We start from the raw sequence: 14,431 nt of genomic DNA on the forward strand, positions 1-14,431 counted from the left end.
AGATTTCCCATGTAAGAGGTTATTTGCATGCAAATGAAAATGATGGATACAGTGTGTTCAAACATAAACACGTACAAATACACGTACAAGAGTAAATCAAATAAAAAGCACAAATAATGCTATTGTCTGGATCATTAATGCCATATAGACCTCTGTACAAATAATTATGTGCAGTGTATATTATAAAATGTCACAATCAAATCATCATAATTTAATCAATCTTGTAAATAAAACAAAGTTTTTTGGACATGTTCAATCACCATGTCGTGCAGTATTCTTTTCTGTGATTTGACACCATCACCATTTTAGTTAAAAATCGATCCATTTTGACTTACTAAGAATTAGTAATATGATCAATGACGTCTAATGCAGATCCATGGCAGCTTTGGTCTGCAAAATAATGACTTTTGTTTTACATGCTTCACACCTAAACGAACAATTTATTTACGCACATGACTGAACTTTTCTCGGCACTGCATGAAGTGAAAACCATAATGTATAACAAAAGTATCGTACAGATAACGGAGAGGAGCGTACACATAACAAGAGTACACTGGCATCACAGAGTATAAAACACAATTAACAACCTCTAAAACGGCACAAAATAGGAATTTCAACGGCGAAGCATTAACTTTCCTAAAAAGAAGAGGAAGAAAATATACAAAAATACCTCAAGGTATAATCTGACAGGCATAATGGAAAGTCTGCTGACGTTAACGACAGTAAAAGTCTTTCTGTCAGGACAGTATATTAAAGCCACATACCTGGTACGGTGGAGTAGAGTGTATTCAGGGCAGCCAGGCAGGCAGTGTTGATGTCTCCAAGTCATGCAGTTTGGAGTGAGGATGGGAGAGAACTGACAAGAGTTGTGTTTTCTACCTGACGGGGAGGAGCCATAGTGACAGTCAGTAAACTAGACAGTGAGAACAGCGGTTGATTACAGGGCTGTGGGAAAGAGAAACATAGCAGTAGCAGAGCTTCGGCTAATTTGTATTTTAGCCTGAAAATGACAAGCGTCCGACATATCGCTGTGTATGAGCCATCCACACGAAAGGCTCATGTGCCGATCTAAAAGTGAGATGAAAAATGAAACACGCTGCTCACCTGGTATTTGTCTCCATTTGCGTTCAGATTTTACCGCGTTTGTCACCCACAACACAAGCCCCTCCTACAAATGTGCATTACTTATTGATTGATCATTAATAATAATAAATTAATAAATTAATAAAGGAGAACTTAACTTACACTGTATGTTGCTCTCCTGAAAGTTAATCTAATTCTGATGGATACAGCGTGCCATTTTGTCTACGACAGGGGTTTTCAAAGTGGGAGGTGGGCCTCGCCAGGGGGGCTCCAAGCAGTTTCAGGGGAGGCTCAGTGAATGGAAGTGGAAAAAACATGACTTAATATTAGTTATTAAAAGAAAATCTCATAGAATAGGCTAAATGTGTGTGATAGGGAGACAGTTTTTCCACTTTCCCAAATAAATGCCTTCTTTGGATGCATTTGGTGTAGTCTGAAGTGTGTCAAATATAAATATCAGTCTATCTTGGCTCAATTGTTGAGTGTCTATGGGATCAAATAACATAATCAGGATCCCATAGACATCCAGGAATTTAGCGAGGGGGGGGGCTCCTTTTTCCAAGCTTTGCCTGGGGGGGGGGGGGGGGGGGGAGGCCCACAGTCTCAGACTTTGAAAACCCCTGGTCTATGACTAAACAAAACAAAATATATTTACAAATCTTTCACATATGATTTTGTTTGATGTTGATTTCTCAATGTTTCTATTAAGTATGCATTACTCCTCTTAGTGGATATGAATAGACCATGTGCAAATCAACAAAAGCCCCAAGGGGAGTTAGAGAATAAAATGCTTCTAAAGCATAAAACAGGGGTAATTCAATCTCTCTTATGATTAAAACAAGGTACTGTCCTTTGAAAAAAGAAGACAAGTACAGTCCACTCCTGCGTGACTTCGATGCACAGTGTCTAAATACCCAACAAGTCTTCAACATTAACGACAAACAGAGCTGTCAAAGCATTGTCAAAGTGATTTTTACAGTAGTGCCTTCACTTTTATTTGAATAGGATATCAGATACATCTATTAAAGACAAACACAAGCGTTTTGATTTGGACTATTATTAAATGCAGCTTAACCTGGGGTGAATAAGTTCACCACAAACGCCTTGAAATGACTCCTGAGAGACACTGTTGCTTTGCGGAAGAATATTTACAACATCCTTTTATTTTATTTTCTTTTCTGTCAATGTACAGAACTAGGCTTTAGCACACTCGCTGCTGCTTTCACATTTTGTGCACTGTTTATTGAAAAAAGTGTTTCACAGAGTGAAAGTAGACATGCTGAAGGAAGGTGATGGTGGGGAACAGATGCCGGGCCAGTGGGGCCACCACACCTCTTTCAGGGCAGGAGGTATGCTCTGCGAGGGAACCAACATGTCTGTAGGTGAGCAGAGATATATCTTGTTAAGGCCCCAAACGCATCCATATACAGAAAGGGTTGTTTCCTTGTCATGAAATAAAAAATAAAATATAATAAAAAGAAATAACACAAAAATAATGCAGCTTTAAAATGTGAAAGTTGGAGCTACATACGGCATCTATAGATTACTGTCAGACATTTAGAAGTCCTGCTTTTTTTAGAAGAAACATTCAAGCAGATACTGTAGGATAATATATATATATATATATACACACACATATATATATATATATACATACACACACATATATATATACACACACACACACACACACACACACACACACACACACACACACACGTATACTATATATATATATATATATATAACTATAATATACTGTTCTAAGCCCTCTGCTTACTATCACATTATACTGTTCCAAGCCCTCTGCTTACTATCACAGCACATGTCTTAACCAAAGACAGGCCTGAGAGCTATTCATGATTCAGTTGTACATTTTGTTACCAAGGTAACTTTCTGCCACCTACTGGATTATTATTTACCTGCTTTCTCTTGTATTATGAGGAAAAAGTCATGGGAATCAATTTGGGAGTACAACAGTCCCAGAAAAGCACAACGTTTTGTGTGGTGGCCTGCAAAAAACCGTGACATGATGGAAACTTGACATTTTCAGTATTTTAATCCGTCATGTGTCTAAAAGTAAAACGTGAGAAACATGGGTTGAAACATTACACGACATTCTATTTTCTACAGTGGCATTCCACCAAAACCAATAGAATGAAATACTGTATAATAATTATTTATGTAGGCTAATACGGAGACCAAATCACTCAAAATCTCAAACGACCTGCAAAACTCATTTTTGATTTTTGATTTGATTTTTTTGCCAACAATGTGTAGCAGCGACATGTGAACAACATGTGAAGGCTTCTCCCAGCAGGCCACCACACATGTAGACGCAGCGGGCCACCATCTTCTACTTGTCATTGATACGGTTTCCAGAGAGTTCCGGGCTCAAAAGAACAGTTGACTTTGTAGGGCAAAGGTTTTGTTAAGTCTGTGAAGACTGGGGTCACACAGCAGCCAGCAGGCAGACTGAACGCTGGTGTCATGAAAATGCCGTCATACGACTCCACGCCTCTCTCATGCATGTCCCAACCATGCAGTGCAGGGTTCAGGGGCTGACCGTGGTGCCATCTCCCAACTAGATCACCCTGCAAGCAGCAACACCTCGCCCAGCTAGGAGACTCTGCCCAGCCTGGGTTGAAAGTCCAAGGTTGATAGTGTGCTTCTGCCCAGTCCAGAGAGGAACTCCTCGGTTCCTGCGGGAAGTGGCATTGTGGCTCCACCACCCAGGCCAAAGAAGACCCGGGTGTCTTCTCACAGAAGCATCCCAGGGGGCAGCTGGTCTCCAGCCAAGCCAGACAGCCCGCCATGCCGTCGTACTGCTCCCGCTCCCTCCTCCCCTTGGCCCTCCTGTACTGCCTGAAGTTCCCCCGCTGGAAGTCTCTCAGGTGAGCCGGGTGAACGCCCCAGTAATGCCCCCTGCCGTCCTCGCAGCGGCTCGCCTTCACGAAGCAGTCGTTCACGGACAGGTTGTGGCGGACGCTGTTCCTCCAGCCCTGACCCCGGCTCCTGAGGTGAGGAAAGCGCTCCTCCATGGCTCTGTAGATGGACGCCAGGTTGAGTTTGTGAGAGGCGGACGACAGGATGACTTTGGCGATCAGGGCGATGTAGGAGAGCGAGGGCTTTGTGTCCTCAGATGAGGGCTTATCCGAGGAGTTGGGCTGAGAGCAGGTGTTATTTTGAGGAGGTGTTGGTTCGCTGTGGATGTTCTCACGCGTACTGACAGCATCTGCCATTATTCCAGCCTTTCCTTGTGCAGTAATAGTTTCTCTGCTGCTCTCCTTGGATACGTCACACCCTGCTTCTTCCTCTTCCATATTTGAAGCGTTCCTCGTCCTTCCGTCCTCCTCATTCATATTTCTTATTTCATTTTATTTAGAAAAACCGCCGCCGTCATCCAAGTCCCATTTGTGTGAAATCCCCCATGCCTTTACAGTTGGGTCCGTCACTATTGGAGAGCATGTCTGTCTTATCATTTTTCAGCTTTTATACTCCATGCAGACTATGGGAGGGCTTACACCATTCTTCAGTTAAGACGCATTCCCCCTTACTCACAGTTAAAACATGTCTTTTATTTACACAGCAAGACTCAGGACTTGCCATTCTTGTCATAACTGGGGTGGTGGGCATGACACATTCTCACAGATGGAAGATAAACACTGAAGAAACAGTACAAACAATGCATAACTGTAAAGTATAATTTTGGTAACCGCAGATAAATCTTGATATGGGATAAGCTCAAAACAGATGACATAATAAGTCAATGTGGATTCGTTTTGTTTGTTTTTCATAGTTCCTACCACGTTTTCACTGTTATTCTGACAATTCATCAGTATTACACCATCGCAGACTCAGGGGTTGGTCAGTGGAATAGTTTTGGAGGACCAGAATAATACGCAAAGGCACAAATTTGATCTATTTTGGACCTCATGTGACCCGGTATTGACCAAAAGCAGCATCATTGTTGCCATGGCGAATCTCGTAAAATAGCATTACAACTCTCCAGGGGAACAATTACCCAAGAGAGAACGGATCAGGGTTATACAGATGAATAAACGTTTACAGGTGTTGGGGGTATTCTTGAATATTCTTATAGGAGAGTTACAAAACTTTTTTTACAATACCGATACGCCAAATATCATACAAATGTATCAAAGAAGCATGACAATGATATTTCAACAGTCTTCGCCTGAGCATAGACGACTGTACTGTACATAGTTTAACTCCCTTCTGGCCTATTTATAGTGTTGGCCCTCGCAACAATGTCATGTGTAACTCGACTCCATCAGGGAAGTCAGTGAGTCACATGCTGAATGTCAGGAGCCAGGACAGGAGCAGAAGCACTGCACACTTCCCCGCTGACGTTCTCGCAGAGAGAACCATGGAATCAGCGGGAGAGCTGAGAGCCTGTGGGGCCTGTAACCTCTTGGAGGTGCCGGGCCTCATCAGCTGCTGCTCGGACGTGGACAATGACGAAGGTGAGGAGGTGATCGGCATCAGGCCCAAGTCCTCTCCCCGCCTGCGGAGAAGGAGCTCTGCCTCGGACGAGGACCTGGAGGCCGAACCTCCCCATTGTGGCTCCAGGAGAGTGTCTTTTGCGGACTCCAAGGGCCTCAGCTTGGTGCGGGTCAAGGAGTTTGACACGTGGGATTTATTAGCCAAGCTGCCGTATGACTCCCTGGAGGGCGAACATAAAGAAGCGGAGGAATACTACCTGTCTCCTCTGTTCTCCTTACTCCTGTCTCCTGACGAGATGTTAGTCAAAGTTCAGGAGCATAAAGTGGAGCTGGAGGCCATCGAGTTACTTCCGGAGACCACGATGGTGAAAGGTCTGATCCGCGTTCTCAACATCTCCTTCGATAAGGCGGTGTACGTCCGTACCAGTTTGGACGCTTGGTCGAGCCACTTTGACCTACTGGCAGAGCATATCCCCAGTTCCAGTGACGGGGTGACAGACTGTTTCTCATTTAAGATCACCCTGGTTCCCCCCTTTGGGGAGCAGGGGGCCAGGGTTGACTTCTGTCTGCGTTATGAGACTCCTGTCGGGACGTTCTGGTCCAACAACGACAACAGCAACTACGTGCTGTTCTGCCACCAGAGAGTGAAAGAACCGAAAGAGAAACCACAGAGAGAAAATGCGAGCAGGAAAAGCTGCCTCAAGGCTGTCAGGTGAGGATATTGTATAGTTCGGGATTGACTGCTATTGGGTTTTTGGAGGCCGATAGTGATTCTGATATTTTCAGACTTAAGTCGCCGTTATTTTGTGCCATTAAAATATTTGAAAATGATTTTCATGCCAATAAAACTTCAAGTATTAAGTGTTGGGACACGAATACTCTCCACTGAAAGCCAGACTAACGCAATATACCGCGGGCTCGCCTGCCCTGCAACTCGCATACGCAGCTCGGCCGCTGCACGGCCTCGCCCGCCCTGCAGCTCGCCCGGCTGACTTGCTGTTATGACATCGCCGATGATGTCACAAACTGATGATGTCACAACTTCGCGTCACTGATGACATCATAATTGCTCTTATGACATCACTGATGTGGTCACAATGCCTATGACATAATCAGTGATGTCACAATGCACAATTGCTCAAGTGACATCACTGATGACATCACTTCCGGGACAAAATTGAAACAGATGCCACACATGTCCACATGCTCCCTTTTATAATAGAAGATATAACATCCCTTAGGTGACTCAAACAATTAAATGAATAAATCAAATCTGCCAAAAAGAAAAGAAAAATGTTGTCATTATTTTGGACTTACAGTTGAGGAGGAGAAGATTGTCAAATGTTTTTAAATTTTTCCAAGATGGTGGACAATCTACCGTGACTGACCTTTATGGGTCTCATTTGCAAAATTGTTTGCCATACCATATGACAGCTACATACCCTAGTTTCAAGTGTCTAGGTCAAACAGGGCGGCTAGGAGGACCGTTTACGTTTAACTGCATGTTATAGCCCCCCCCGCCCCCCAGGATACATAAAGCTTGGTTACTGCACTAAGGAAGGTCAAACTATGCCAACCTCTTGTATTAAGCTTAAGTAGAAGGAAAAGTGTTATAATTAATTTAATTTAATTAATTTAGGTGGATTTGATAATGCACACGTCTATAATCTCTAAATTGCAACATGCCATTGATTCCACAGAGTCTAACTGAGAAGATGATTGTCTATTTTGTGAAGTCGTTCACTAGTATATCATGACTGATACATTGACAGAAAAGTGTGGATAGATGATACTAATGAGACTTCTTTGGGAATGGGGTGGTGCTCAAAGATGGAAAAATCCAATAGGCAAGGTCAGATTTGGCATAGTTAGGCATTATGTGTTTATCTGACCTATCATGATTTCATTAATTCACAGTCAGGACTTCCCCAATGTGGAAAATGTATCATCACTGGAAACTTTACCATCGCTGGAAAATGTTTCAACAGGTGTATATTTCTTTAACTAACTGAGAAATTGAATATAGCTGTAATAGTGTAACTACAAGTTAAATGACAAATTACTTTTCTTCCCCATCCAGGTGCTTCAAAACATGGAGAAAAATTGGATAGTATAAAAGCGCAGCAAATCTCAGATTCTCAATCAGCAACTTCAGGGGAAGATGGTCAGAAAGTACTGGTGAGTAAAAATCCATCAATAGTTTATACATTCTCTTTCATTTGCAGAATGAAATAGGCTTAAACCAAGACAATAGCATTGCGATGTTTAGAAGTAAACCTTGGATTTGCAAACACGTTTTTATGGTTTGCTTTAGCCTATCTAGTCTAGCCTATGGTTTGCATATATAGGACAATTCAACAAGTCAAGTGTGGACGAATTACATTTAGGTATTTGGAAGTTATTTTAGCATACTACATATTTAGCAGCTTACCTAACCTGACACTATCTGAATTGTCCCACTCATCTGGTACCCCAAGCATTTTTTGCATGTCTTCTCACATGCATTTGTTGCATGATGATCTTTGTGAGGAGTGAAATGTTTGGAACCTGTAACATGAAGATATCACGCTGTGTGTCTGTGAGATACGTGAGGAACACAAGACTTAAAATAACCCCCAGTGCTCTTTCTGGATGTCACATGATGAATACTGGAGCTCCGACTATAGAACCAGTGTAACATACTGTACTGGTTACATGTAAAGGACTATAGAACCAGTGTAACATACTGTACTGGTTACATGTAAAGGACTATAGAACCAGTGTAACATACTGTACTGGTTACATGTAAAGGACTATAGAACCAGTGTAACATACTGTACTGGTTACATGTAAAGGACTATAGAACCAGTGTAACATACTGTACTGGTTACATGTAAAGGACTATAGAACCAGTGTACCATACTGTACTGGTTACATGTAAAGGACTATAGAACCAGTGTAACATACTGTACTGGTTACATGTAAAGGACTATAGAACCAGTGTAACATACTGTACTGGTTACATGTAAAGGACTATAGAACCAGTGTAACATACTGTACTGGTTACATGTAAAGGACTATAGAACCAGTGTAACATACTGTACTGGTTACATGTAAAGGACTAGAGAACCGGTGTAACACACTGTACTGGTTACATGTAAAGGACTATAGAACCAGTGTAACACACTGTACTGGTTACATGTAAAGGACTATAGAACCGGTGTAACATACTGTACTGGTTACATGTAAAGGACTATAGAACCAGTGTAACATACTGTACTGGTTACATGTAAAGGACTATAGAACCAGTGTAAAATACTGTACTGGTTACATGTAAAGGACTATAGAACCAGTGTATGACATGACATTGCGTCATTTGGCTTTTATCCAAAGTGACTTACAATTTGTCAACAGTAGTGAAATCAAACACAGTCTGCATCAGCTAAGAAAGACCTTTTAAAAGGATTAAGCAGCATGTGTCAATACTTGAAGTAGCATTTGTTAATATGTGTTACATACATGACATACATGTGTCCTACAATATGTAACTTTACAATCGCCTAGTCATCCTGAATGTAAACAGAAAACTCTTTAGTCATAAATTTAGATTTATTTAATCTGAGCATGATATTGTGTGACTTGCTGTTTTAAATGCAGTATTCAACACAGCATTAGCTATTGTGTGAGCAAGCTGAAATTAATCTATCCCCTTTGACGGACAGAATGAGAGGAGCCGGGACTGCAGCCGAAGGCGTCGACGGAGGACAGCACGGCTGGCACGGGTGAAGGACTACTTTGCTCAAAGGGATGGAAGCCCCAATGAGGACCAAAGTGACGTATCACTCCAAGAAACATCGCAGGGACAAAACCCACTGGAAATGCACTCAAATGGTTCAGAAATGCCAACGATTTCTGAGACACACAGCAAATCAGGAGGTGTCCAGTTTGTTTCAGAACCTGTGGCAACATCCAGAAACACCTCTCCTGGTGTTCAGTATGAGACATACCTCCAGGACAGCACGTCCAACAACACCTCTCCTGGTGTTCAGTATGAGACGTACCTCCAGGACAGCACGTCCAACAACACCTCTCCTGGTGTTCAGTATGAGACGTACCTCCAGGACAGCACGTCCAACAACACCTCTCCTGGTGTTCAGTATGAGACGTACCTCCAGGATAGCACGTCCAACAACACCTCTCCTGGTGTTCAGTATGAGACGTACCTCCAGGACAGCACGTCCAACAACACCTCTCCTGGTGTTCAGTATGAGACGTACCTCCAGGACAACACCTCTCCTGGTGTTCAGTATGATACGTACCTCCAGGACAACACCTCTCCTGATGTTCAGCATGAGACGTACCTCCAGGACAACACCTCTCCTGGTGTTCAGTATGATACGTACCTCCAGGACAACACCTCTCCTGGTGTTCAGTATGATACGTACCTCCAGGACAACACCTCTCCTGATGTTCAGCATGAGACGTACCTCCAGGACAACACCTCTCCTGATGTTCAGCATGAGACGTACCTCCAGGACAACACCTCTCCTGGTGTTCAGTATGATACGTACCTCCAGGACAACACCTCTCCTGGTGTTCAGTATGATACGTACCTCCAGGACAACACCTCTCCTGGTGTTCAGTATGATACGTACCTCCAGGACAACACCTCTCCTGATGTTCAGCATGAGACGTACCTCCAGGACAACACCTCTCCTGGTGTTCAGCATGAGACGTACCTCCAGGACAGCACGTCCAACAACAAGCCAGACAAATCCGAGAGCATCTGCTTGGCCAACACGGTCTCTTTACAAACAGGAGGGAAAGACACCGCAGATATCCCAAACGATCCATTGCATCCAAATGACGCGCCTGATGATCCTACAAACCACCAGAAGATCAACAAGCCTGTCTCCAGAGCTGAGGACAACAGACACAAGCCTGTCTCCAGAGCTGAGGACAACAGACACAAGCCTGTCTCCAGAGCTGAGGATGTCTCCAGAGCTGAGGACAACAGACAGAGGCAAATGGAAAGTAGTGAGGAAGGCGTGAATGATGAATGGACTAGCAACACTGCAGCTGAATCAGACGGCAATGTCATTCCAGCAGAGAGTGTTGAAGGCCTCGTCAGTCTGGCCAACAGCTTCACATTTGGGACTGTGGTGGCTCCTCTCTATCATCAGGTGTTTGGCAAGGTGGGAAGTGGAAGTCACAGGATAGTTGAGTGTGGAAATGCAATGAGGGGGAGATTGAACACGGGAGACTCGTCAACAACTCCGAATTATCCCCACATGGAAAGAAGAGAGACTAGCTCAAGTGTTTCAGCAGATGCCTGTGGGAATTATCCCAAAGTTCTCAGGGATACAACCAAGACTCCAGAATCAGACCAAGAATGCATAGACATGGCTCTGAGTCCTCCTCTAGCGGGAGGAAGAGAGACTAGCTGGATTGGATCCGATGATGCCAGCTGGAGCCGTGCAGGAATTCTGCAGGATCTGGATGAGATTCAAGAATCAAACCAAAGATGTACAGATACACCTGAAGATCCAAAACTGTCGTCAGAAGAAGTTGTCCATCCCAGGATGCTAAATGTGTTTAGCACTGACGTCTCAAACACTCGTATCCCTGGAGAGAGTGTGCATCTCCAGAGGACATCTCAGGGAGACAATTTGACCCATGACCTGGAGTGCAACTATCTAGTCCAAAAACAAACCACAGCAGAAGTGGCACAGGCCCAACTGCCAGAAGAAGACGCATGTTCACAAATTAAAATACTTCTACCAGATGCAACACTTTCACAAGCACAAACCGAGGCAGACACAACCAGTGTAAAGCCATCTTTTTTGCCGCCTCGCCTTTCTCCAATTGTGTCAGTGCTCGTCGATGCTGAGATGGACCAACAGATCAGTAGTGGTGGAGCAACTGAGTGTGTTCATGAGTCAAACAAAGATGATGACACTGGCACACCTGATGCATCACCCACCACCAATGCATATTCAGAACAGAATAAACCATCAGAAGCTTTACATAATTTGGATCGTAACTCATCAAACGATCCAACGACAACAGAAGCTAATAATAGCTCTATAAGGGATGACAATATCCCTGAGTCTAATGTGGAAATTGTGGAAGAAGAATTTGTAGAAAAGGATCTCCGCAGCACGACACATGAGACACTATTGGAGACTGCAGAAGAACCAAAGAACGTAGAAGAGAGCAATGAAGTGACGGACAACTCGCGTAAAGATGAAACAAAGCTCTCGGAGGCTGAAAATGTTGGTGGTGACGTAGCTGAATCAGTGACAAAAGCAACAGCAAGTAGCTATCACATACACAGTGAGGTGTTTGTGGAGTTCAAAGGTGAACACACTCAGAAGGAGAAACCAGAGAAGGAAGAGCATTGTGAAATTAAAGATATAGTCACAAAACAGGAGCATGCCAATCCAGGAGTGACTACTGAGGACAGAGATTGGGAAATGATGGTTGAGGAAGAGGAAGAGAACGTATTAAGAGATGAAGAGGGAAGCGAGGAGATATGTGTCAAAGACTCTGAAGCGGTGGAGAAGGTAGAAGGAGAAGTGTTGGAGGACACCGGGATAGAGGAGGTAGAGATGCAGTTTGAAGGGATGGAGGAGGAGGAGGAGGAGGAAGAGGAGGGTGAAGATATTATAGCGATAGACATCAAGGAATTGATAGACAAGGAAGAAATGGAGGAGGCTGTGGCCTGGGAAGAGAAGGACATTGACGAGGAACTAGAAGAACATGTTGAGGAAAAGATAGATGAGGAAGAGATAGCACGGGAGATCGTAGATGAAGAGGAGGAGGAAGAGGTGGACGCAGAGCTAGAGGAAGAAGGAGACGTTGGTGTGATGCAGGAGGTTGATATTGAAGGGCTAGAGATCCAGGGAGAAGAGGAGGGGGAGGAAGGAATGGAGATAGACATGAAAGAGGAGGATGAAGCGGGTGTGGAGTGGGAGGACGAGGCACAATCACAGGAGGGAAACGCGCAAGGGGAGATTTCACACGACGAGGAGGAGGAGATGCTCGTTGATGATGAGGCAGCGGAGGAAGAGATTGCAGTTGCAGAGGCGGAGGAGGGCAGCGGTGAGGGCACAGCGAGAGAGGAGAGGGAAGATGAGGGCGGTTTAGAAGAGAGATCAGACGTGACACAAAACAAGGTGGAGGTTGATTTATCCACACCGGTGAGCAATGTGCACCAGGGTGTAGGTGAGAGAGTAATCGACAAGGAAAATACAGGGGAAGGGGAAAACGCTCAAATCTACTCCGAGCAGTTTGATCAAAGCAACACCGAGGCTCCGTGTGACCGATCTAAAGCCGCGAGAGACGAGGGCGATTTCTCCACCGCCGCGGAGCGAGAGTCGTGCCTTTTAACGGATGAACCCGAAAGTGACCGAACGAGCGACGGGTCCACGGAGTCTCTGTCGGACGACGAGGTGGAGCTGTACATGCACTGCCTGAGGGCCGTGCACGGGCAGCGGCGCAGCCTCGCGCCGGCCAGCAGGGGGCGCAACACAGACGCAGGCTCTGGTGTGAGCAAAAGGCCCAAACAGCTGCCCTCGCCCATGCCGTCCATCAGCGAGTCTGTGGATGAGGAACAGCAGCACCCCAGCAGCTTTCAGGACAGTCGGCAAGACGTGGAGACAGAGGATTTCCAACCCAGCGCTGCACCTCACCCGGTGGCAAGTGGACAGGAAAGCGTCAACAGAAAAGTTGCATGGTGGAAAGAGACATTTTCCTGGAGCAATATCTCAAAAACATTGTTATACACCACCTTGTTAGTGGTATTTTTAGTTGTGGCGTACCATTATGATTTCCTCGCCTGTTTTGGCCTGTACTTGATATCTGTGTTCTGGCTCTGCTGTCAAGGAGAGAAGCAGCCAGTTAAAAACAACAATAGAATAGGTATGAAATAAAATGGTAAATAGTGGGAACTTGATTTGATTCTAATGTCGCCCATGGACCACTGAAGTCTATGACAATGTGCTCACCGAGGTCTCGAGTCGAAAACCATGTGCCCTTGGATTTAAACTCTCCCTTATTTTGCTCTTTATAGTGTTCCACCTTTTTGACGTTTCCCTCAATCTGAAGGTTTTAAGAAGACCTTTAAGATTTAATAACAGCAAAAGATAATAAATAAGAAAGAAAGAAAGAAAGAAAGAAAGAAAGAAAGAAAGAAAGAAAGAAAGAAAGAAAGAAAGAAAACTGATTAGATTTATAGCCGCGATCTGAAAAAAACTGAGATGTTGCGGTTTTCAACTTCATGTTCTTGACAACTTTAAACGATGGTGAATGATGACGGGCATTAAGTAAATATGAAAACATATCAAGTATAAAGTGCTGTATATTCCCTATGGGAGGATGTTAACAGTGTTCTGTTGCCTTCTGACATTTCAACACACACTGTACAACAATGAGCTCTGTCTTTTCCACATTATCATTCATGCTACTGTACTATTGCATTGTCACTCTGTTGTTAGAGTATGAACCCATTTTCTTTGTATAAACGGATCATTTCTACGGAGCTTTAGCACATTACTGGGGCGGAAATGAAACTCATTAGGTTGTTTGTACGGATTCCACCCAAAAAAACGATTTCATGTTTGTGTATTGCTACATTTACTTTGATATATATAAAATAAATACATTGTATCATTAACAAACTATTGGATCATCATCAGTCTGTGTTTTGCACTTGAAATCTGTCAAATCATTCCTGCAGCACTGACAGTCAGGAACTAACAGACAGCAGATTATCTATGATGATTTACACCAGAGGTTTTCAAAGTGGGCCTCCAAACAGTTTCAGGGGAGGCTCAGTGAATGGAAGTGGAAAAAAATGTTACATTTGGTTATCAAAATGAGATCACATAGAATAGCCTAATGTG

Source organism: Poromitra crassiceps (assembly GCF_964638095.1).
Source record: "Poromitra crassiceps genome assembly, chromosome: 30".
NCBI lineage: Eukaryota > Metazoa > Chordata > Actinopteri > Beryciformes > Melamphaidae > Poromitra > Poromitra crassiceps.